Genomic DNA, 25576 nt, shown 5'->3' on the forward strand with positions numbered 1-25576 from the left:
AAAAAGTGTTGACAAACACCATGCATCAAGCTAGGCACCCCTGAACCATCCTTTGCCTTGAGACATCGCCAAGAGCTCTTAGTGGGGGTTGTACCCACCACCTTAGTGATGCAAGTCCAACCGTCTTCCACCTAAGCTAGCCCCCCTGGGTGAAATGCCCTCCTCAGTCTTGCACCGAACGTCTCTGGAGACCTTATGTTTGGAGTTGTGTTTGATTTAGTTTTAACACCAGTTGTTTGGCAAAAGGGCAGTCACTTTTGTGACGATCGTTTAACAAACTAGGGGATTTTCACCACGTACCATTCTTCTAAACTGACGTTGCCCACCCACATCTGTGGCAGTTTCGTCCCCAGGTCTCTCTCTCTCTCTCTCTGCTCTCTCGCACGCGCGCGCGCACACACACAGAGATCGTACACGACACATAGAAAACTGCAAACCAAAGAAAACCTCAAACTGGTGAAGTGGAATGCCTTCCAAATGAAGGGATTGCTGAAAATACATAAGAGAATTTGGATATGATGCATACTGTTCTAAAGGAAATGTGGATGTGGAGCATTTTTTGCCCTATAATGCACAATCATAGCCTGCAAACCCAAAAAACATACACTAGAGTGCATACATACATGCATAGTGTGTGTTTATGTATATATACATGCTTATAGAGCTAAACCATACTTGCACAAGCTCATACAAAGAAGCACAGATCTCTCTATGAAAAGTTTTCTCACATTTAGTGCAATGTTGTATCACCCTGTCCTAGAATGTCAATGACTATGAGCAAGGCATAGCCGTCTCGTGCATGGGCCATCATTTCTTGAATGCTAAAGGCCTCCTGCTTTAGGCAGTGCAACTCAAGAGGCAACCTGTAGCAGTACCTTTCCATGTGCTCCTCGGAGTTGACCACTTGAAACAAGCCATAGTTAGAAAGGTGTCCCAAAACCTTTGGTCATATTACTTTATAGTATTTGTCTTCTTCATCTGCCAAGCTGGAAGAATCTGTGCCTCATTAGAGGTGTCAACCATAGGGAAGCAAACAATTGTTGAAATCTAAAGTCCATGTAGCATTAAGGTTGACCACCACTGCTTTGCATTTCCCTTTTCAAAAGAAGCGGCTTTCTTTATGTTAGAGCCTAGAGGCTTATGTGAAGTTGTCCCCAAGAAAAGTGGTGTCAAACTGTTGTATGAAAGTCAGCGCTTTCTTCTCATCTCGAGGCCTTGAGAAGGTGTCAAACTTTACATTCTGGCCTCTTTCTTTGTAGTTTTTTTGCGTCTCCATCGTGCCAATTGATCACACATTCAGTCATAGAAGGCTGTTGCCCTGGGTGCCAACGATCATCCCCAATGTAGGAGGCATCCCTCTCCTACATGTCATTTATCCCACATTGGTGGAATCCATAAGGGTATCCTTGCATGCCAAGCATAGTGTTGTACATCCCTCCCATAAAGCTAAGCATTCTTGGTTGAAAAGCACCAATATCACCTGTGCCATGCGGTCCAAAAGCACTTGTACCTGTATTGTAAGGTTCCAAAAGCACCTGCTCCATAGGGACAAAATCGCCTCGGATGCATCGCAATCTGACTCTTACCCAAAACATAGTCGTAGGGAATGGGTGTTTTTTGGGGTTCCCATTCCCCATTCCACATTCTCTTTTCCGTTTCCAGTTTCGTTCCATGTGATAGTTGTGAGTATTTGTCACATGGAAAAGGAAATCTTGTCCGTTCCGGTTTTGCCTTCTTTGTGTTCCATGAACTATGGCAATTAAAGTCTAGGTAGGGTGACATCTATTGCTAATATCGTGCATCTGCTAGTGCATTGCCTTTGCTCCTGTATCTACTATGCTGACTCAAAACTAATTTGTCACTTGAAGCTTTTGTTGCTTTCACCTTTCGCTTTTGCTTTTAGAAGAGGATTGACCACCTCCTTGTTAGAGTTTAGGGTGGTGGCTCTAGTATCTCCTAGGAGAAGATTAGGGAGTGGGGGTTGTTTTGTGGCTGTGCCCGACCGTATATAAGGTAGACGTAACTTTTCTCGGCGATGCATTCCACGGTGTTGTCCACCCGGTAGGCTGGCATGAGGAGGGACCCCTTTTCCTAGGGTTTCCCGGGGTCAGAGTCTTGAGTGTTCTATAGTTCTGCTACTAAATATGTGTCCAGGTCACTTTTAGTGAGTTTACATATTTATTGGCCATTTTTAGGATCATGGGTTTTTATGCTGGGTAGGGCAATTTGCCTATTGTCTTATCTCTGCAACCCCCATCCCCCTCTTGTAGTTTTGGCATGTTGTATCGGTGAGCAAAGATTTTCTCTCTCTAGCGTGTGTGTGCGGCCTCTCTCTCTCTCTCTCTCTCTCTCTCTCTCTCTCTCTCTCTCTCCCCTAGCGTTTTTACCAGCGATCTCTCTCTCCCTCTCTAGCGCTCCACTCCTCCGCCACTTTGAGCCCCTAATGGAGATGTGCACTTGCAAATTGCTATTCGTGTCTGTTCGGTGGGCAGTACGCGATTGGGGTTCGTCTACAAGGAGTTCTGTCATGATAGATCGGAGATTCATTGGCTGCCCATTCTTGAGAGGAGGTTTGCTTGCAGTTGCAGACAAGATCATCACCCAATTCACCCTTTTCCACTGCACGTTTGACATGGTATCATAGCCATAGCCATCCAGCTTGGCCGAGTTATCTCCTTAGTATACCAATTTCTATTCTTCGCTGATTACTAGTGGCTGGCTGGACGAGATTGTTTAAATGGTGTTGGACCAAGAGGAGCGGTCAATATGGGGAAGAAGTCAGGCTCCCGCACAGGTGTTTGAAAGATGCTCAAAGGGTGATTGCTGTGAAGAGAAAGCACAGGGCGAAGGTCACGCGAGGCAGCTCGTGTAGGTCACGCTGGACAGCTCGTGCAGGCCTGCTTAAATTGCTGACGTGTCAAGCCACTGAAAAATGGAGCTAGCCTGCAGATCCCGGTCGAGAAGCCTAAACCCTAGAAGCACCAGAAGAAGTTTTACCCACTTGCAAAGTCTTGCCAAGTGTCCTATTTCTAAAGAAGAGTCCCCAACTAATGGGACCTGTCCGATGAGGCCCAAGGGACCTAAAGGCATTAAAATAAAGCAGAACCGCACACACTCACAATCTCTTGCATGACGAGCGAATGATGTGACAGCCGTACGGACAGGTTTCCGCAATTCACGCTGGCTGTGTTGACGTGGCACTTGTACGGATTTTCGCAAAAGCGCTGGCAGCTTTTTGGGCGCTAGTGCTTTTGAGGCTAGATGCTTTTGAGTTTGATGCTTTTCATGGCCAAGGGCCTTTAAATATGAGCCAAGGGCTCATTCTCCGCGTGAGGTGCAGAGCATGGAGTACCGGCGTTGTACAGAGTTCAAGTAATATAAAGAAATACTGAAAGAGGGCGTCAAGGTCTGGGGCTAGTGCTCTCTTGGGGTGGAACTCCGCCAGTCTCGGTCTCGTGTCATGCATCTCTTTCAGTTCAATTGTTATTGAAGTGCTAAAAGTCTGTTCAGTCTGTTCTTTTCTATTGGCACGTGGTGCTCGATCCGGTTACATTGCTCACTCAGGCCACACAGAGCACAGGGCTGACGACGTGCAAGGCCCAATCTCTCTCTCTCTCGCGCCACCAGACCACCGCGTGCACCACACACACACACACACACACACACACACACACACACACTTGTAAGCCTCTGCTACACACACTTGTTTATTTTTGTAAATCATGATTTAATTTACAAGTGGGAAACCTCAAAGCGAGGAAAACCCACAGTAAAAAAGTACAATAGACTAAAAATAATGTAGGGCTTGTCCAAGCGAAAACTTGAAGTAAGGGAACGAGTAGATTTCTAATGCCTGAAACATCCGAGAGTTGCACTGGTGCCATATGGTCCACATAACCCAAAATCTGACTCAATTGAAGAAGATCTCAAATGGAGACTGTGGTGGTTGAAGAACTCCAAAAATCCAGAACCGTTTATGAAAGTTTCCAAATGGGAAACGAAGGCGTAGAGCAAAGGACACCTGCCTAATGAAAGTCCGGGAGCAGTCGCAATCCCAAAGCAAATGCGTAACAGAGTCGTCAGCCGTAAGACACCGGGCTCAACGAGCGGAAGCAATGCATTGTACATGCAACAAAATACCAACCGGTAGAGCATCCACTATGCATCTCCACAAGAAAATGCGTTCCTCGAGTGGTAAGTGATTCTTCCAAATGCGAGTGTTTTCTGCCACCACAATTGAGATCTGGAGAGTGGCCACAATTGATTCCCATGAGCCACAATCCACGCATCAAATTGCAGTGAGGCATAAACAGACCCAGCGGATATACAGTCCATCCTAATATGGCCAAGATGCCAATCGGAAAGCCGAGAGTCCCCAAACATCTGCAAATAGTTGCCGAATTTGTTGCCACAAATTCCGATAATGAGCTCCCAACTCATAACGAAGAGTAACAACCGGAAAAGAAAGAACTTGTCCCGCATCATCCACCACTTGATCAACTTGGCACATCCCTTTTTGCAAAATGAAAGTAAGCTTGTCAAGGAGAGCGCTGGACCAAAGTAAGAGAGAATGCTTTGCTCCAATGGATGCTCTCCAACCGAAGTGAGTTACCTAGAGGAGATACTGTGCTAGGATAAATGTGAGGTAACAGCCTTCCAATCCGCAACAAGAGACGAAGTGAAGGGACATCCCAAAATATGGCCATCCAGTTGCCCAAAAAAGACATCCCGATACAAAGGATGCCAATGTCCAAAAGATTGCGTGACAATGTTGTAACAATATCAGACTTTGTAAATAATTAATTTATTTACGAGGAAATAATTATCTAATTAGTTGTGTGCACATCAGAATAGATCTAGCAGTTCTGGGGCCTCAGGTGCACCCAAAATTTGGGCCAGACCACCTCAGGGAGACCCTAGCAGAAAATACCCTGGAGCCCTAGTGATTGGGAAATCGGGTCTTCAATGAGGAAGGGGTAAATAGTAGCCTCAGATTTCAGGCTCCGAAAAATACTGCGCTAGTGCAAGCACAGGAATGAGATGGGGTCCTTAAAACAGTAACCCTAAGGCCTGAATTATTTTACGGCCTTAGGATAAGTCAGTTAAAGTTTTTTTTAAAGTTGTTTATGTTAGACCAAATGGTCGGACAAGTGCGAACAGGTAATGCCAGAGCAGTGCTGGTACGGCATTGCGTTGGGGAGGAGCTAACATTTTCATTGGTTGCATCTATGTATGCAATTGTGGTTCAATTTGCACATTTCATTAATAGTTTGTGAACTTTTAAAAGTGAAAGTTGAAGGGTTTTTAAATTATCAAGTAAATGTGCCAAGTGGCACACTTACCAATGCAAAACTAACTCTCTCATTCTCACTCTCATCCTCTCTCTCTTCCTAGCACACCCTCTTCCTACTGGCTTGATAAGAGCATCTCCTCTCCCATTTCTTCTCAGTGTTGGCAGTGCTCCTACCTCCCTATTGTGAGTATGCTCTACGCATTGGAGCCTCCATGGAAGCGTGAGAGCAGCCCCTTGCGACATATGTAGTGGCCTCGAGCTCCCATTGTTTAGAACAAGGGTTCTCATAGCCATAGCCAGCTTTTGGTGAAGTTTCATTACGAGAAGTTGCAACAGGCTCTCTCTTCATAGAGTGTGGTCGCTGTAAATTCTCTGTTTTCAGCCCCTAATCATCTCTTGTAGGGAATTTCAGCAAAATACACATAGAATCTAGTTCTTCTCTACCTACACTACGCGTACACAAAGTTTGGTGCGATTCCATCGCGAAAAAGGTCTCTATTGTGGCTTTGGAAGGTACTCAAGTAACATTTTCAGGTTATGTGTAGAAAATTACAGCAAGCATGTGTGCGTGCATTTTGCGTGTTTCTCCCTTGTTTTTGTTGCAAGAATGGGTTATGCGTAAAGGGACACAGTTAGCGGAAGGTAGACTCTCATTTTCGAGAGCTTCCGTTGAGTTTTGTGGAAGATAGACTCTCGTTTTCGAGAGCTTCCCGAAATCTTAGAAAATCCTCTCAGTATTCAGAGAGTAGCTTTCGCACCCTCTCAGTTAGAAGCAGAAAAGAAAGAATAGAGGACGGGCTATTGCTCCGTTCTTGTGCTTGTAAATATTCTCCCTTAGTAATAAAGGTAATCTCTTTATGGGGGGAACCAGCCCATCTTTTGGTGCCCAATGGAGTGTCAAGCTTTTCCTCTCTCTCTCTAATTCTCTTGAGTATTTGAAATTCAATTGAAAGCCATTTTATACTTCCGTATTTTTGTGACAGTGGTATCATAGCAAGGTCATCTCTCTCTTTCTTAAGGGATTGACGACTCTTGGCAGACTGCAGAAATGGGAGGACGCGAGATAGAGTTCTCTCTCCTTCAATAGCAGGTGGCAGAGTTGCAAAAAGCTCTCTCCCATCCAGAAGTCCGAAAGATTCTCCATACCCACAGAATCCAAAGACGCAAGAACCAAAGAAAGATCCTTTAATTGGAACCTCCCGCATGCACGAGAGGCAGAGGAAACCTCTAGAACGTCATGTGCGGTTTAATCCAAAGGTTCAAGAGCAGGATCCTCCTGATTCTCCCCAATTTTCTTTCATGAAGAATCTGGATGACGTAGTCGCTCCAGAAGACATGTTTCTTGACGATCCGTCGCAGCAAGAAGTCCATTCAAGGGAAAGGACTTCTGCCCACAAGGAGTCTAAGCATAGAAAGAAGGAGCACCATAAGAGGAAGCACCACAAGCAAAAAACATTCAAGTTAGGTGACAAAGATGTAAAATTCAACACCTACAATGGACGGCGTGATAACGACAAAGCTTTGGCTTTTATCCGCCAATTTGAAGTTGCATTCGCAGAAGGGAACTTTAAAGAAAGTTCCAAGCTTCGCCATGTCAGCATGTACTTGAAAGGCACTGCCAGCAGTTGGTGGTTAACCCTGATCCTAGAAAAACGCAAACCCAAGATTGGACTGCTTTCAAGAAGGAGTTCTACGCACAGTTCCTTCCTCTAGACTATGAGGAAGAGGTAAAGAAAGAATGGGATCGACTCTCACAGTTAGAGAACGAAACTGATCCGCGCTATGTGGATAGCTTTTGGGACGGTTCTCTTGAAAGTCACTCCATTCAAGAAGATTGAAGATTTAGAGAAGATGCGCAAGTTTGAAGTAGGATTGCATGAAGCCTTGCAAAAGGCTATGAAGCTTTACCCGTGAGGTAACTTGCAAATACTTATGGACTCAGCTCGCATAGCTGATGGAATACATGACAAGGGTACTCCCAGGAAGATGGAGCAAAGCACCTATCATGCTGTAACTATGTAAGACTTTGTAAATAATTAATGTATTTACAAGAAAAGAATTATCTAATTAGTTGTGTACACATCAGAATAGATTTAGCAATTCTGCGGCCTCAGGTGCGCCCAAGTTTGGGCCAGTGCACCTCAGGGAGACCCTAGCAGAAAATACCCTGAAGCCCTAGTGATTGGGAAATCGGGTCTTCAATGAAGGGGTAGATAGTAGCCTCAGATTTCAGGCTCAGAAAATTACGCGCGCTAGTGCAAGCACAAGAATGAGATGGGGTCCTTAGAATAATAACCCTAAAGCGTGAATTATTTTACGGCCTTAGGATAAGCTAGTTAAAGTATTTTTAAATTGTTTATGCCGGACCAAATGACCGGACGAGTGCGAACAAGTAATGCCAGAGCAGTGCTGGTACGGCATTGCGCTGGGGAGCAGGTAACAGTTTCATTGGATTGCATCTATGTGTGCAGTTGTGGTTCAATTTGCACATTTCATTAATAGTTGAACTGGAAAAATACGCGCGCTAGTGCAAGCACATAAATGAGATGGGCTTCTTAGAATAATAACCTTAAGGCCTGAATTATTTTACAGCCTTAGGATAAGTTAGTTAAAGTATTTTTAAATTGTTTATGCTGGACCAAATGACCGGACGAGTGCGAACGAGTAATGCCAGAGCAGTGCTGGTACGGCATTGCGCTGGGGAGCAGGTAACAGTTTCATTGGATTGCATCTATGTGTGCAATTGTGGTTCAATTTGTACATTTCAGTAATAGTTGAACTTTTAAAAGTGAAAGTTGAAGGGTTTTTAGGTTATTAAGTAAGTGTGCCAAGTGGCACACTTACCAATGCAAACTAACTCTCTCTCTCTCTCACTCTCACCCTCTCTCTCTTCCTAGCGTCCCCTCTCCCTGATGGCTATTTAGGAGCCTCCCCTCCCCCATTTTCAGTGTTGGCAGTGCTCCTACCCTCCCTATGGTGAGTATGCTCTACGCATTGAAGCCCTCCATGGAAGCTTGAGAGCAGCCCCTTGTGACATATGTGGTGGCCTCGTGCTCCCATTGTCTAGAACAAGGGTTCTCATAGCCATAGCCAGCTTTTGGTGAAGTTTCATCGTGAGAAGTTGCAGCAGGCACTCTCTTCGTAGACTGTGGTGGCTGTAAATTCTCTGTTTTCAGCTCTTAATCACCTCTTTTAGGATGAATTTCAGCAAAATACATATAGAATCTAGTTCTTCTCTACCTACACTACGCGTACACAAAGTTTCGTGCAATTCCATCGCGGAAAAGGTCTCTATTTCGGCTTTGGAAGGTGCTCAGGTAACATTTTCAGGTTATGTGCAGAAAATTACAGCAAGCATGTGCGTGCATTTTGCGTGTTTCTCCCTTGTTTTTGTTGCAGGAATGATTATGCATAAAGGGATTCAATTAGCGGAAGGTAGACTCTCATTTTCGAGAGCTTCCGTTGAGTTTTGTGGAAGATAGACTCTCGTTTTCGAGAGCTTCCTCATAGCAGAGGGAAAATCCTCTCAGTATTTAGAGAGTAGCTTTCGCACTCTCTCAGTCAGAAGCAGAAAAGAAAGAATAGAGGACGGGCTATTGCCCCGTTCTTGTGCTTGTAAAGATTCTCCCTTAGTAATAAAGATAATCTCTTTATGGGGTGGGACCAGCTCATCTTCTGGCCCCCAATGAAGTGTCGAGCTCTCTCTCTCTCTCTCTCTCTCTCTCTCTAATTCTCTTGAGTATTTGAAGTACAATTAAAAGTCAGTTTATGCTTCCGTATTTTTGTGACAATGGTATCAGAGCAAGGTCATCTCTCTCTTCCTTAAGGGATTGACGACTCTTGGCAGACTGCAGAAATGGGAGGATGCGAGATAGAGTTCTCTCTCTCCTTCAACAACAGGTGGAAGAGTTGCAAAAAGCTCTCTCCCATCCAGAAGTCCAAAAGATTCTCCATACCCTTGAGAAAGGGAAGGAGAAAGTGCAGATGGGGTCGAGAAAAATCCCACAGAACCTAAAGACGCAAGAGCCAAAGAAAGATCCTTTAATTGGAACCTCCCGCATGCACGAGAGGTAGAGGAAACCTCTTGAACGTCATGTGCGGTTTAATCCAAAGGTTCAAGAGCAGGATCTCCCTGATTCCCCTCAGTTCTCTTTCATGAAGGATCTTGATGACATAGTTGCTCCGGAAGACATGTTTCTTGACGATCCGTCGCAGCAAGAAGTGCATTCAAGGGAAAGGACTCCTGTCCACAAGGAGTCTAAGCATAGAAAGAAGGAGCACCATAAGAAGAGGCACCACAGGCAGAAAACATTCAAGTCAGGAGACAAAGATGTGAAATTCGACACCTACAATGGACGGCGTGATAATGACAAAGCTTTGGCTTTCATCCGCTAATTCGAAGTTGCATTTGCTGAAGGGAATTTTAAAGAAAGATCCAAGCTTCGCCATGTCAGTATGTACCTGAAAGGCACCGCTAGCAGTTGGTGGTTAACCCTTATCCTGGAAGATTGCAAACCCCAAGATTGGATTGCTTTGAAGGAGTTCTACGCACAGTTCCTTCCTCCAGACTATGAGGAAGAGGTAAAGAAAGAATGGGATCGACTTTCACAGTCGGAGAACGAAACTGTTCCACGCTATGTGGATAAGGTTTGGGACGTTTTCTTGAAAGTCACTCCATTCAAGAAGATTGACGATTCGGAAAAGATGCGCAAGTTTGAAGCAGGATTGCATGAAGCCTTGCAAAAGGCTATGAAGCTTTACTCTCGGGGTAACTTGCAGATACTTCTGGAATCAGCCCGCATAGCTGATGGAATACATGACAAGGGTACTCCCAGGAAGATGGAGCAAAGCACTTACCATGCCAAGCAGAAGGCTCTCCATGAGCAGCCTACCTCTACTTCTTCCTCTCAAAAGAAGAAAAGAACCGCCTCCGAAGCAAAAGCAAAGCCAAATCAGCCCAAGAAAGGGAGATATCTCTCTCCTGCTGAGTTGCGAACCTACATTAGTGAAGAAAGATGCTTCAAGTGTGGACAAGTTGGTCATATGAAGGGTGATTGTCCTACCAAACCTCCGCAACCACCCTCTTCCAATGCAGTCCCAGATGTACAGGGAAATACAACCAAGGATGGAAAAGAAAGAGCTCTTCTCAAAGCATGGGGTAGCATCAACAACCAGCGGGCTCTTATTCTGTTTGACCCTGGCAGTACAGACAACTTCATTTCTACAAAGTTAGCCGATGACCTGAACTTACAGCCCAATCGTTTTGGAGTTTCTATTCAAGCACAATCTGCTTTGAAAGGGCAGAACTCTAACTCTACTCCAATCATAGGGAAGCTGAATCTAAAGGTCGACAACTACAAAGATCAAGAGTCTTTCTTACTAGCTTCACTCGAAGGATGCGATGTTATCTTGGGAATACCTTGGCACTACAAGATGCATCCCATTCCTGACTATGTTCAGAAAACCTTATCCTTTGATCATAAAGGAAAGGAGTATCTTGTACTTGCAGATGCAGGTGATTGGCGTATCCCTATCGCCAATCACATTGCCATCAAGAAAGTAATGAAAAAGTGTGTTTCAGCGTACTTGATTTTTGCAAGAGAGAGAGATGTGTCTGTTTCACAACTTTCTTCCTCTTTAGAGCAAAAAAGACTTAAGTTATTGGAAAGTTATAAAGATTGTTTTTCAGATGAACTTCCAAATGAACTCCCACCTTCGCGACTTGAGGATCATACAATTGATTTGATCCCAGGAAGTTCTCCTCCAAATCAGCCCCCTTGTAATAGACTTGGACACTCCAAGTCAAGAATCAATCGCGACAGCACCAAATAACCACTTCAAAACAATTCACAGATCACAATAGATTTGCACTGGCCCGGCGGAGTTCCGTGCCTAGAGATATTGGCCCCAAAGACTGGCGCCCCTTTCGGTATTTCTTTTTATATTAATCAAATCAAAGTACAAGAGAGTGGCTAGGGTTTCACTCTCAGACTCTGCGTCCAGATGCTCTGAGAAGTGAGGCCCTCACCACTAATTTAAAGGTTACAAGGGATGTGTCACAAAGTGATGACGTGGCGGATAGCAGAAACCCTAATTTCTGCCAGAAACCCTAAAATTCCTGCAAACCCTAATTTTTGCCAAAAACCCTAAATTTTGGAAATCGCGGAGGCGGATTATTAATTTTTTTTTTTTTTTTTTTGAAAATGATGAGCGACGCGAATTTTGCTTTTGTTTTTAAAAAAAAAAAAAAAGAGAAAAGACTCTCTAAGAGAGAGAGAGAACTGATGCTTTTGATTTTAAAAAGCTTTTGGGGCTCTGCTTTTGGGCATCCCTTGTAACCTTTAAATTAGTGGTGAGGGCCTCACTTCTCAGAGCATCTGGACGCAGAGTCTGAGAGTGAAACCCTAACCGCTCTCTTGTACTTTGATGATTGATTAATACAAAAAGAAATACCGAAAGGGGCGCCAGTCTTTGGGGCCAATATCTCTAGGCACGGAACTCCGCCGGGCCAGTGCAAATCTATTGTGATCTGTGAATTGTTTTGAAGTGGTTATTTGGTGCTGTCGCGGTTGATTCTTGACTTGGAGTGTCCAAGTTTGTTACAGTGTCCAAGTTTGTTACAGTGGTATCAGAGCACGGCCGATTTCTCTTCTACGCGAAATCCGATCCCCGGATTTTTTTCCGCGGCACCTATGGCTTCAGGCAATGATCAGTCTACTCCCTCTGCATCTGGAGATGCGGGCTGGGATCACAACGAAGATTCAGACAGAGAGTATGGCCCGCCTCGGCCTACTCAGGCGGAGCAAACAGAGATGGAGCGTCGTCAATTGATTGGCGATGCAACAAAGATGATGCTCAATTTTGCCAAGGACCCGAAGATGGTAAAATATATGAACCAGACCTCTTTGAAAGAGGTACAGATGGAGTGGCAGAGAACCACAACACCACTCCCGAAACCCGCTCTCAAGAAACCTTCTGCCTCCAAGAAATATACGGAGAAGGAACTGGAGAACGTGGTTGATGCACGGATTGCTCAGCTTTTCGACGTGCAAAAGAAAGGCAAAAAGCACGGCAAAAAGCAGAACAAAGGTACTGACTTCCCGGGATATTTGGGTCGTCAGTCTACATTCGACAAAGCAAAGAAACGGAAGAAGCGTGTTCGATATGAAGGAGTACCCAGTTCTTCTTCTTCTTCTTCTGACAGTTCTTCTAGCTCCTCGGATTAGAGCGAAGAAGACAGAAAAAAAGCAAAAAGCGAAGCAAGACACAAAGCTTCGGAACGGGCAAGAAAAAGGCAAAGAAGGCTACATCTCGCCCAGAGACTGACAGTTCTACTGAGGACTCGTCTACAGAAAGCTCAGATTCCGATGACGGAAAGTTTTATGCGAACAAGAAGAATTTTTACAAAGCAAACCAGTATGACTTTCTCGAAGATAAAAGCAAGAAAGTCCGAGAGTTTAAGGAAGGTGGCCACTCGATCATGTTTGATACTTTTTCAGGATACTCAGATGCTTCGAAGGCTTTGTCTTTTATACAGCAGTTTGACATCGCTTTCGCGGGAGGACGCTATTCAGAGCACTCCAAGATTCGGAGAGCTGCCTCTTACTTTAAGGGGAATGCCCGTACTTGGTGGTCCACGCTTCTATTAAGCAAGATTGTGCCAGTTACATGGCTGAAATTCAAGAGGCTTTTTATTTCTTCTTGGTTGACTCAAGAGTTTGAGCGAGATATACGAGCTGCTTGGAACCATCTCCGGATGACCAAGAGCGATACAGTGAATTCTTATTGTGAAAGATTCTGGAGCTCTTTTCTACCCGCCTCTTCAATCAAGAAGATCTCGTTCAGAGAACAGATTGAGCGGTTTACCTTAGGTCTACCTACAGAGATCCGAGATCACTGCTTGGAACAGAAGTCAGCTTCTATTCAGGAGTTGATGAGTCATGCGAAGCGGGGCTTTGCCATTCACTCTGGCAGTCTGACCTACCCCACAGATGAGGCCATGACACAACGAGCCGAACAGACTTCTGGGAATGAAAGTAGAATGAAAAAGAGCAACCCAGAGAAAAAAAAAGGATACACGACCCAAGCTTACTCCTGAGGAGAGAGCTCGCTTCATCAGAGAGGGAAAGTGCTTTGGATGCGGGGAACATGGACATATTTCCGCAAAGTGCCCTGATAAGGCACAGAAAAAACAGAATGATAAAGACGACGACAGGTCTGAGAGTTCGAGAGCAGCTGAGGAATGTGGCAGAAAAGGCAGATAGAAAAGCAGAACTGGTACCACATGGCGTGGGACTTGCACCGAATCTAATGAATGAAAGTACAAACTTTGCCGCTTTCGGGGCAAAGCGAAGGATCAGGAAGCTCTTTTGAAGGAGCCAAGGCCAACTTCTTTTCACTTGGAATTGGCGGCTCGATTTGGAACTACGCCCGACAGACTGACGCCACAGGCGGAGGTAGTTCGACTGGCACCCGGATGGGATGTTGCCATTACACCGAGCATTGGCAAACTTCGTTTGCAATGACAGGGGTGTTCAGGGCATGTGAGTGACGTTCTACTCGGGATCCCTTGGTACCACAAGAACTACGCCGTGGTTGACTGCCGGGCCGAGAAAGCGACTTTGATAAATGAAGGGCTTAGAGATTGTACTTGATGAACTTCAGTTTTCTTACTCATTCTTTTGGGAGAACTGAACGATGGATAAAAGTTGAATATGTTTTGACCTGAAGAAAAGAACGCCAAGATTTTTTTCTCCACGCTCATGCCGATTGCTTTTGAGAGGGCCTGAAGATCATACCATTGATCTGATATCTGGAAGCACGCCACCGAATCGGCCACCTTATCGTGTGAGCCGAGTACAGAATGAAAAGATTATGAACTCAGTGAAAGACCTCTTGGAAAAGGGTCTTGTCTAGCCTAGTACTTCACCGTATTGCTCTCCAGTGTTGTTGGTTTTGAAGAAAGACGGATCTTGGAGAATGTGCATCGATTATAGCACTCTCAACGAAATCACCATCAAGAACAGATTTCCGATTCCTAGGATCGATGATATACTCGAGAGGTTTCAGGGATCCTCGTGCTTTAGCAGGATTGACTTGAAGAGTGGATATCATCAGATCAGGATAGCACCAGGAGATGTCTACAAGACAGCTTTTCGGACGACTTTTGGGTTATTTGAGTTTTTGGTGATGCCTTTTGGCTTAACCAATGCTCCTGCGACATTTAACCGGATGATGGACAGGATTTTTCGAGAGTACAGACTATTTGTTGGCACTTTCTTTGACGACATCATTGTTTTCTCCAAGAATGAGGCAGAACACAGAGATCATCTGCTTCAAGTCTTTCAGGCAATTACAAGATCACACGTTAGTGATTAATGCTAAGAAAAGTGAATTTTTCCTACTAGAGATACACTTTTTGGGACACATTGTGTCAGCAGCAGGAGTGCGAATGGTCCCGGCCAAGATAGAGACTATCCGTGATTGGCCCGATTTGAGGAATGTCCATGAAGTTAGAAGCTTCTTGGGACTGTGTTCGTACTACAGGCGGTTCATACGAAAGTTTGCAGAGGTTGCTTCCCCTTTGCATACCTTGACACAGAAAGGAGTACCTTTTTCGTGGGGACCCACAGAGGTGACTGCCTTTCAGACATTGAAAGAGAAATTGACTACAGGACCATATTTTGACTTTGCCGGACTTGCAAAAGACATTTGAAGTATATTGTGATGCTTGTGGTCGTAGTCTGGGTACGGTCTTGATGCAAGAAGGCCATGTCATAGCTTACGAGAGCCGTTTGTTCTCTAGCACAGATCTATGGGAAAGAGCTTTTGGCGGTTACCCACGCTCTTACTCAGTGGCGGCATTACCTACTCGGAGCGGATTTTACTGTCTTTACAGACCATCAGAGTTTGCGCTACTTCTTGTCACAGAAGCAGCTTTCGGAAAAGCAGATGCGGTGGGTGAACATCTTGTCACAATTCCACTTCCAGATTGTCCATGTGCAGGGACAGAAGAATGTGGTGGCAGATGCTTTGTCTCGAAAACCGTTGGTTCTGGCTATTTCCGCGATACATCATAGGAGCTTCGAGGATATGGTCGATCAGTGTGCCACAGATACAGATTTTGCAGATATTTTCACACAGATACGGGATGGGGAGACAGTAGCTGGATACTCCCTTCAGGAAGGCTACTTGATGAAAAAGACTATGTTGTGCGTTACACAGCCGTTGAGGAAAAAGGTTATGACTGATTGCCACTGTCCACCTTTTACGGGTCACCGCGGCATTGCTACCACCATGAAAGGGGTAGAGAGAGATTTCTTTTGGCGGAGACTGAAGAAGGATGTGGAAGAGTTTGTGCGCAGTTGCTTGGTATGCCAGAAGGTCAAGTTTGACAGGCATAAGGCACAGGGATTGTTACAGCCTTTACCCATACCCACCCGCCCATGGGAAAATATTGAAATGGATTTCATTTTTTTATCTCCCGAGAATACAGAATGATCACGATGATTTTCCGATTACATGGCACGCCTGAGACGATTGTCTCCGATAGAGACCCCAGATTTATGAGTTTGTTTTGGAAGGCAATTTGGGAGAACATTGGCACGCGGTTGCAGTTCTCGTCATCGTTCCACTTGCAGATTGACGGGCAATTTAAGATTGCCAATTCAGTGATTTTAGATTTATTGAAGTCTTGTATCTCGGATGAGAATACTCAATGGGAAAAGAACTTACCTTTGGTGGAATTTGCCTACAATAACACGATACACTCTTCGACGGGGAAGATGCCATGTGAGATTGTTGAAACTGCTGCGAAGGTTCCATCCTTCCTGAGCACGAAAAATTAGAAATTTGAAGCGGATGAATATTCGCGAGATTTGGATACGGCTTTTGCCGAGGTTCGCGAGACTTTGCAGGAGTCTCAAGAACGACAGAAAAAGGCAGCGGATCGCCATCGTCGCGACCGGAAACTGAAGGAGGATGATTGGGTGCTCTTACTTTTGAGAAGGCACGCCTAAGAAAGAAACAGGGAAAGGAGAGGCTTTTTCGAAAGCTTAGTATGTGATACTACGGACCTTTCCAGATCACTGACAAGATAAATGATGTCTCCTTCCGATTGAAACTGCAAGATACTTGGAGGATTCACAATGCATTGCATGTGAGTCTCTTGAAACCTGTTGAGGGTGATGTGCCTGATGATGGGGAGCCTGATGAGCAACCTGAAGTGGAAGAAAACGAGGAGATCCTTGTTCTTGAACAGATTTTGGCACATAATGATACGAAGAAAGGTAAAGTCCGAAGGCGGTTCTTGGTTTAGTTCAAGAACTTTCCTGCATTTAATGCAAAGTGGATGGAGGAGGAGGACCTAGCAGATACTCCTCGGATTGTGAAACTTTACCTCGATGTTTTGGTTTAGCATAGTCTACTCCAAACGGAACCCAGAAACTCAGCTTGGCCGAAGATCTGGTGCAGTGGGATGCACAAGAGGGGAGTTACTCCGCTCCTTTGTCAACAGATGCCTTGATTTTGATACTAAAGTCACTGATGTCTCTTTGAGCTTCAGGGATACTTGAGAGCTGATAGTATTTTGCTGGATGACTTTATGAAATGGAATTCCTGATAATGATACTGATTTGTTCTTGACTTCTTGTGAGTGCAGGAACTGATAGCCGAAATGACTGCAGCATTTTGGTCTGATTGATCTCGAATAGACATGGTTGCAATAGGGGTTAGTCAATCGGACATCGTTGAGGTCCCGATTGGACCTAGATGTGATTGCTAGCTACATTGCCGATAAATCATGGTCTAAGATCCGAATGAATGTTGAATGTCATGTGATGTCCTGTGATGTCCTGTGATGTCGTGTGATGTGACTGTCGATTTTGTACATGTGCTAGATGTGCGTTCCTAGTACGTAGGTACTAACAGTCAGTGTCTGCTAAGACGGTTTATGGCTTTTGTCGGTTTTGCAGGCGTAATCGCGGTCGATTACAATGCTTTCAAGAGGGGGGTATGTCACAAAGTGATGACGTGGCGGACAGCAGAAACCCTAAAATTCTTGCAAACCCTAATTTTTGCCAAAAACCCTAAATTCCGGAAATCGCGGAGGCGGATTATTATTATTATTATATATATATATATTTTTTTGGAAAATGATGAGCGACGCGAATTTGCTTTTGTTTTTAAAAAAAAAAAAAAGAGAAAAGACTCTAAGAGTGAGAGAGAGAACTGATTGTTTTGATTTTAAAAGCTTTTGGGGCTCTTCTTTTGGGCATCCCTTGTAACCTTTAAATTAGTGGTGAGGGCCTCACTTCTCAGAGCATCTGGACGCAGAGTCTGAGAGTGAAACCCTAACCGCTCTCTTGTACTTTGATGATTGATTAATACAAAAAGAAATACCGAAAGGGGCGCCAGTCTTTGGGGCCAATATCTCTAGGCACGGAACTCCGCCGGGCAAGTGCAAATCTATTGTGATCTGTGAATTGTTTTGAAGTGGTTATTTGGTGCTGTCGCGGTTGATTCTTGACTTTGAGTGTCCAAGTTTGTTACAGTGTCCAAGTTTGTTACAGGATGCCCAAAAGCAGAGCCCCAAAAGCTTCAAATCAAAAGCAATTGTTCTCTCTCTCACAGAGAGTCAAAACTTGAAAGCAAAAGCATTCTCTCTCTCTTTCTCATATTAGAGAAAAAGCAAAATTTGCGTCGCTCATCATTTAAAAAAAAAAAAAAAAAAAAAGCCTTTGCGATTTTCGAAAATTAGGGTTTCTTGCAGAAATTTAGGGTTTGCAAGAATTTTAGGGTTTCTGCTATCCACCATGTCATCACTTTGTGACATACCCCCCTCTGGAAAGCATTGTAATCGACCGCGATTACTCCTGCAAAACCGACAAAAGCCATAAACCGTCTTAGCAGACACTGACTGTAAGTACCTACGTACTAGGAACACACATCTAGCACATGTACAAAATCGACAGTCACATCACACGACATCACAGGACATCACCAGACATCACATGACATTCAACATTCATTCGGATCTTAGACCATGATTTATCGGCAATGTAGCTAGCAATCACATCTAGGTCCAATCGGGACCTCAACGATGTCCGATTGACTAACCCCTATTGCAACCATGTCTATTCGAGATCAATCAGACCAAAATGCTGCAGTCATTTCGACTATCAGTTCCTGCACTCACAAGAAGTCAAGAACAAATCAGTATCATTATCAGGAATTCCATTTCATAAAGTCATCCAGCAAAATACTATCAGCTCTCAAGTATCCCTGAAGCTCAAAGAGACATCAGTGACTTTAGTATCAAAATCAAGGCATCTGTTGACAAAGGAGCGGAGTAACTCCCCTCTTGTGCATCCCACTGCACCAGATCTTCGGCCAAGCTGAGTTTCTGGGTTCCGTTTGGAGTAGACTATGCTAAACCAAAACATCGAGGTAAAGTTTCACAATCCGAGGAGTATCTGCTAGGTCCTCCTCCTCCATCCACTTTGCATTAAATGCAGGAAAGTTCTTGAACTAAACCAAGAACCGCCTTCGGACTTTACCTTTCTTCGTATCATTATGTGCCAAAATCTGTTCAAGAACAAGGATCTCCTCGTTTTCTTCCACTTCAGGTTGCTCATCAGGCTCCCCATCATCAGGCACATCACCCTCAACAGGTTTCAAGAGACTCACATGCAATGCATTGTGAATCCTCCAAGTATCTTGCAGTTTCAATCGGAAGGAGACATCATTTATCTTGTCAGTGATCTGGAAAGGTCCGTAGTATCACATACTAAGCTTTCGAAAAAGCCTCTCCTTTCCCTGTTTCTTTCTTAGGCGTGCCTTCTCAAAAGTAAGAGCACCCAATCATCCTCCTTCAGTTTCCGGTCGCGACGATGGCGATCCGCTGCCTTTTTCTGTCGTTCTTGAGACTCCTGCAAAGTCTCGCGAACCTCGGCAAAAGCCGTATCCAAATCTCGCGAATATTCATCCGCTTCAAATATCTAATCTTTCGTGCTCAGGAAGGATGGAACCTTCGTAGCACTTTCAACAATCTCACATGGCGTCTTTCTCGTCGAAGAGTGTATCGTGTTATTGTAGGCAAATTCCACCAAAGATAAGTTCTTTTCCCATTGAGTCTTCTGATCCGAGATACAAGACTTCAATAAATCTAAAATCACTGAATTGGCAATCTCAAATTGCCCGTCAGTCTGCAAGTGGAACGATGACGAGAACTGCAACTGCGTGCCAATGTTCTCCCAAATTGCCTTCCAAAACAAACTCATAAATCTGGGGTCTCTGTCGGAGACAATCGTCTCAGACGTGCCATGTAATCGGAAAATCATCGTGATCATTCTGTGTTCTTGGGAGATAAAAAATGAAATCCATTGCAATACTTTCCTAGGGGTGGGTCGGTATGGGTAAAGGTTGTAACAATCCCTGTGCCTTATGCCTCCAAAAAAAAAAAGAAAAAAAAAAAGCCTCCGCGATTTTCGGAAATTAGGGTTTCTGACAGAAATTAGGGTTTGCAGGAATTTTAGAGTTTCGGGCAGAAATTAGGGTTTTTGCTGTCCGCCACGTCATCACTTTGTGACACCCCTTATTGAGTTAGTGTAATGCAGCAAGAGGAAATTCTCAAGCAGGTTAACGAACTTTTGGAGAAGGGCTTAATAAGGCCTAGTACTTCTCCATATTGTTCACCTGTCTTGCTAGTACAGAAAAAGGATGGCACATTCCGCATGTGCATAGACTATTGACGACATTCTTGACAAGTTACAAGGAGGAAGTATCTTTAGTCGTATAGACTTGAAGAGCGGTTATCATCAAATCCGCATAGCTCCTCAAGATGTGCCTAAGACTTCATTTAGAACAACCTTCGGGTTGTATGAATTTCTAGTGATGCCTTTTGGACTCACTAATGCACCAGCTACACTCTACAGAATGATGGATAGAATCTTCCACTCATATAGAAGCTTTACAGGCGTTTTCTTTGATGACGTCTTAATCTTCTCAGAGACAGAAGACAAACACTACAAGCATCTCGCATTAGTGTTTGAAGAATTACGCAAACACAAATTATTTGTGAATGCTAAGAAGTGTGAGTTCTTTTTAAAAGAAATCCACTATTTGGGCCATATAGTATCTCAAAATCAGGTGAGAATGGACCCTGATAAGATTCAAGCAGTTGTAGAATGGCCTACGCCAACCATAGTACATGATGTACGAAGTTTCCTTGGCCTCTGTTCTTATTATCGACGTTTCATTCGAGCCTTTGCCGCTATAGCAGGTCCCCTTCATGACCTGACAAAGAAGCGGATTCCATTCCATTGGGGGTATGGACAAAAACAAGCTTTTGAAAAGCTTAAGTATCTACTCAATCACGGACCTGTTCTCACCGTCCCTGATCTTCGCAAACCTTTCGAGGTATACTGCGATGCATCTGGAGATTGTGTAGGAGCAGTTTTGAACCAAGAGGGTCACGCCATAGCCTACGAAAGTCGGCGCCTTATAGATGCAGAGTTGTATGTCTCCATATACGAGAAAGAGCTAATGGCAGTAATTCATGCTCTTTCCATTTGGAAACACTATCTGTTAGGAGCTGATTTTATTATCAAGACAGATCATCAAAGTCTTCGCTACTTTCTCACACAGAGAAAGTTATCAGAAAAGCAGATGAGATGGGCCAACTTTCTTTCAATGTTCCATTTTCAGATTTTACACACTTCTAGAACAAAGAATGCAGTTGCAGATGCTCTCTCCAGGCGTCCAAAGATCAATGCACTAACAACAATTTATCATGAGGAACTAGAATCTCTCAGTGAGATGTATCCTCAAGATCCAGACTTCGCTACAATTTGGGCAGATCTTCAAGCTGGTCACTCAAGGCCACCTTATTCCATTAGGGATAATACGCTCTATCGTCAACAAGCAATATGCATAGCTCAGCCCTTATGACAGAAGGTGATGGATGAAGCACATAATTATCCTTATGCCGGGCATCGGGGAATTGTTGCCACCACTAGTGCCCTCGAAAGGTATTTCTTTTGGCCAACACTCCGTGCGGACATTGAAAAACATGTACGCGAGTGTTTAGTCTGCCAAAAAGTAAAATATGACAGACATAAAGTTTATGGCAAGCTTCAGCCACTCCCTGTGCCTAACACGCCATGGGAAAGTATTGCCATGGATTTTATTACGGATCTTCCTAGATCCAAGAATGGAAATGACGCAATCTGGACTATAGTAGACAGATTCACTAGGCAAGCACATTTCCTTCCAGTTAAGAAGACGATCAAAGTTGATCACATGGCTAGAATATTTCTAGCTCAGATTTTTAAACACCATGGATTGCCAAAGACTATTATCAGCGATGAGGATCCCCGCATGACTAGTCTATTTTGGCAGGCATTGTTCGAAAACTTGGGAACTAAGCTTGATTTTTCATCAGCTTATCATCCTCAAACAGATGGTCAAAGCGAAATCACTAATGCCACTGTTTTAGATCTCCTCAAGTGCTATGTTTCGGAACGACAATCCGAATGGGAACAATACTTACCAATAGTTGAGTTTGCGTATAATAATACCATACATTCCTTAACTGGTAAAGCAGCTCCCTTCGAAATTATTTATGGGAAGCAACTCTTACTTCCTATTATGGTTACCAAAGACAACATCTTCGCCGCAGATGAATTTGTGCGCAATATTGATACTTCCTACCAACAAATAAAGCAAGCGATCCTTCGTACTCAAGAGCAACATAAGAGAAAAGCAGACAAGCACAGAAGGACACTCAATCTTGAAAAAGGACAATACGTCCTGCTTAAGTTCGAGAAAGCTAGATTGAAAAAGCGGGTCGGAAAAGGGGAAGTTGTTAAACTGTCCCATAGATTTTTCGGCCCTTTCAAGATTACAGATAAAGTCAATGACGACTTTTAGATTGGATTTGCCTTCCCATTGGCGCATCCATAATGCTTTTCATGTAAGTCTCCTCCGACCATATGTTGGTCCTCCTCCAGTGGCGCCAGTACAAGAAGATCCTCCAGAATCGAAGAGACTGAGGAAATCCTTCAACCTGAACAGATAATACATCACTCTGAGAGACAACTAAAGTTTGGGAGCCTACATCGAAAGTATTTAGTCAAGTACAAGCATTACACCCCTTTAGATGCAAAGTGGATGATTGAGTCCGATCTGAAGGACTACCGAGACATCTTTCACAGTTATGTTGACGCTCTACAGTTGAGGTTAAGTGTTTAGAACCAAGAGGGATGTAACAATATCAGACTTGTAAATAATTAATTTATTTACGAGAAAAATAATTATCTAATTAGTTGTGTGCACATCAGAATAGATCTAGCAGTTATGGGGTCTCAGGTGCGCCCAAAATTTGGGCCAGAGCACCTCAGGGAGACCGGAGTGAAAATACCCTGAAGCCCTAGTGATTGGGAAATCGGGTCTTCAATGAGGGGATAAATAGTAGCTTCAGATTTCAGGCTCAGAAAAATACGCGTGCTAGTGTAAGCACGGGAATGAGATGGGGTCCTTAGAACAATAACCCTAAGGCCTGATTTATTTTACGGCCTTAGGATAAGTCAGTTAAAGAATTTTTTTTTATTGTTTATGCTGGACCAAATGGCCGGACAAGTGCGAACAAATAATGCAACTAACATTTTCATTGGTTGCATCTATGTGTGCAGTTGTGGTTCAATTTGCACATTTCATTAATAGTTTGTGAACTTTTAAAAGTGAAAGTTGAAGGGTTTTTAAGTTATTAAGTAAGTGTGCCAAGTGGTAGACTTACCAATGCAAAACCAGCTCTCACCCTCTCTCTCTTCCTAGCGCTCCTTCTTCCTGCTGGCTTGATAAGAGCACCCCCTCTCCCATTTCTCAGTGTTGGCAGTGCTCCTACCCCCCCTATTGTGAGTATGCTCTACGCATTGGAGCCCTCCATGGAAGCTTGAGAGCAGCCCCTTGTGACATATGTGGTGGCCTCGTTCTCCCATTGTCTAGAACAATGGTTCTCATAGCCATAGCCAGCTTTTGGTGAAGTTTCATCGCGAGAAGTTGTAGCAGGCACTCTCCTCCTAGAGTGAAAATTCTGTGTTTTCAGTCCCTAATCGTCACTTGTAGGGAGAATTTCAGAAAAATAGACATAGAATCCAGTTCTCTCTACCTACACTACGCATACACAAAGTTTGGTGCAATTCTATCGCGAAAAAGGTCTCTATTGCGGCTTTGGAAGGTGCTCAAGTAACATTTTCAGGTTATGTGCAGAAAATTACAGCAAGCATGTGTGCGTGCATTTTGCGTGTTTCTCCCTTGTTTTTGTTGCAGGAATGGTTGTGCGTAAAGGGACACAGTTGGCGGAAGGTAGACTCTCATTTTCGAGAGCTTCCGTTGAGTTTTGTGGAAGATAGACTCTCGTTTTCGAGAGCTTCCCAAAATCTGATAGCAGAGGGAAATCCTCTCAGTATTCAGAGAGTAGCTTTCACACTCTGTCCGTTAGAAGCCGAAAAGAAAGAATAGAGGACGGGCCCGTTCCTGTGCTTGTAAAGATTCTCCCTTAGTAATAAAGATAATCTCCTTATGGGGGGGGGACCAGCCCATCTTCTGGTCCCCAATGAAGTGTCAATATTTTCCTCTCTCTCTCTCTCTCTCTCTCTCTCTCATTCTCTTGAGTATTTGAAATTCAATTTAAAGTAAATTTACGCTTCCATATTTTTGTGACAAATGCCATCACATAAATGTGAAACCATGAGCGTCCATGTCTGTCGCTGATCCACTGGCGTAGGCAGAAGCAAAGCTTTTCAAGCCAAAACATGCAGACGTAAATCTAGAACATTAATCCCTCCCATTCTCTTAGGCGTGTTGAAACAAACGCAGAGAGTGGATCTCCTGGCTACACGGACCGCCTACAGACAGGCGTCATACGAACCACCCGACCATAGCCACTATCCGGCAGCTCCCCCGTGCAGCGTCCGAGGACGTAGGCGTGCACCTGTAAGGCCGAGTGTCCCATACCACCCAGCCTCACCTCCTTGAGGTGACCTCGCGCACTCCTAGCCTCGCGGGCTAACCACTGGCACTCTGCCAGTGGGGGTCGATCACTCCAAATGAGGCCTTGGCCTCCCTTTTATAATAATGGCCGGCCACACTGGCCGTGTTCACACTACGTCCGCCCGGACACTGGACGCCCATCCCGACCGCATCTGGACAAGATCCCCTCTCTTGTGAGCGGGACATAACATACTTCCCCCCTTAAGAACCATTGATGTCCTTATCAATGAAGTGGAGATATTGAGCCTTCAAAGCTCTAACGGGTTTCCAAGTAGCAAATCTTTCAGATTGACCCTTCCATTTAATTAGGTACTCGTCATAAGCCTTTTGACGCGAGTGACAGGTACGATGATCTAAAACTGTACGATGATCTAAAAGGTTCTCGAGGAATATACTCAGTTTGCATATCTTGCCATACATTTTCCTCGATAGGCACAACAACGTCGGCTTCACCCAATTTCATTTTAAGGTGGCTGACATGAAGCACTGGATGTACACTAACATCCGAAGAAAGAGCTAGTTTATAGGCAACTTGGCCAATTTTCTTTGTGATCAAGAATGGACCACAATATCTAGCTGAAAGCTTATATGCTTTCCTGTTCGCATAGTCTTGGAATCCTTGGGTATCTTCAGATAGACCCATTGTCCCACATCTAGAGTCCTTGGAGATCTCTTTTGATTATCATAAGTAGTGACTCGATCACGAGCCGTTCTTATACTATCCTTGGCCAATTCGAGCATTTCTTGCATGTCATACAGGAAATCACGAGCTTGGCGTTCCTTGACTTTCTCTAAGCCGATAACAATTGGGGATTTAGGCTCAAATCCATACATCAGCATGAACGGGCTAAATCAAGTAGCAGAATGCTTGCTACTATTATAGGCAAACTCTAATTGTGGGAGATACCTTTCCCAATCAGACTGTCTGTGAGAGACATAGGCTCTCAATATGTCCTCTAATGTCTGATTCATCCTCTCAGTTTGTTCGTCGGACTCAGGATGGTCAGAAGACGACATACTTAACTTGGTCTGAAGATGAGCAAACACATCTCGCCAAAATCGGCTAGTGAACTTAGTATCTCGATCACTGACGATATCCTCTGGCAAACCATATAGCTTATAAAGTTGATTGACAAATAAAACTGCCAACTCATGGCTTTTTATTGTCAACTTTGTTGGTATAAACTTCGCTATTTTTGTGAGTCTATCGACCACAACCCAAATAGCGTCATT

At 44.2% G+C, this 25576-nt stretch overlaps 1 protein-coding gene across 12 annotated transcripts in view; it reads left to right on the forward strand.

Moving 5' to 3' along the window:
• The first annotated feature begins 215 nt into the window (after positions 1–215).
• Positions 216–25576, forward strand: part of LOC147438263 (cilia- and flagella-associated protein 99-like) — a 102415-nt gene continuing 77054 nt past the window's right edge. For 5 of the 12 annotated variants that reach the window (XR_015184959.1, XR_015184960.1, XR_015184962.1 and 2 more), the window contains exon 1: positions 216–353. The gene's annotated coding sequence lies outside the window, so the exon portion shown is untranslated. The remainder of the gene's footprint in view (positions 354–25576) is intronic. The other 7 variants (XR_015184961.1, XM_086487552.1, XM_086487553.1 and 4 more) reach the window with 3 other exon arrangements.

The sequence above is a fragment of the Adiantum capillus-veneris genome, chromosome 17 (assembly GCF_014529385.1).
Source record: "Adiantum capillus-veneris isolate H3 chromosome 17, ASM1452938v2, whole genome shotgun sequence".
Taxonomy (NCBI): domain Eukaryota; kingdom Viridiplantae; phylum Streptophyta; class Polypodiopsida; order Polypodiales; family Pteridaceae; genus Adiantum; species Adiantum capillus-veneris.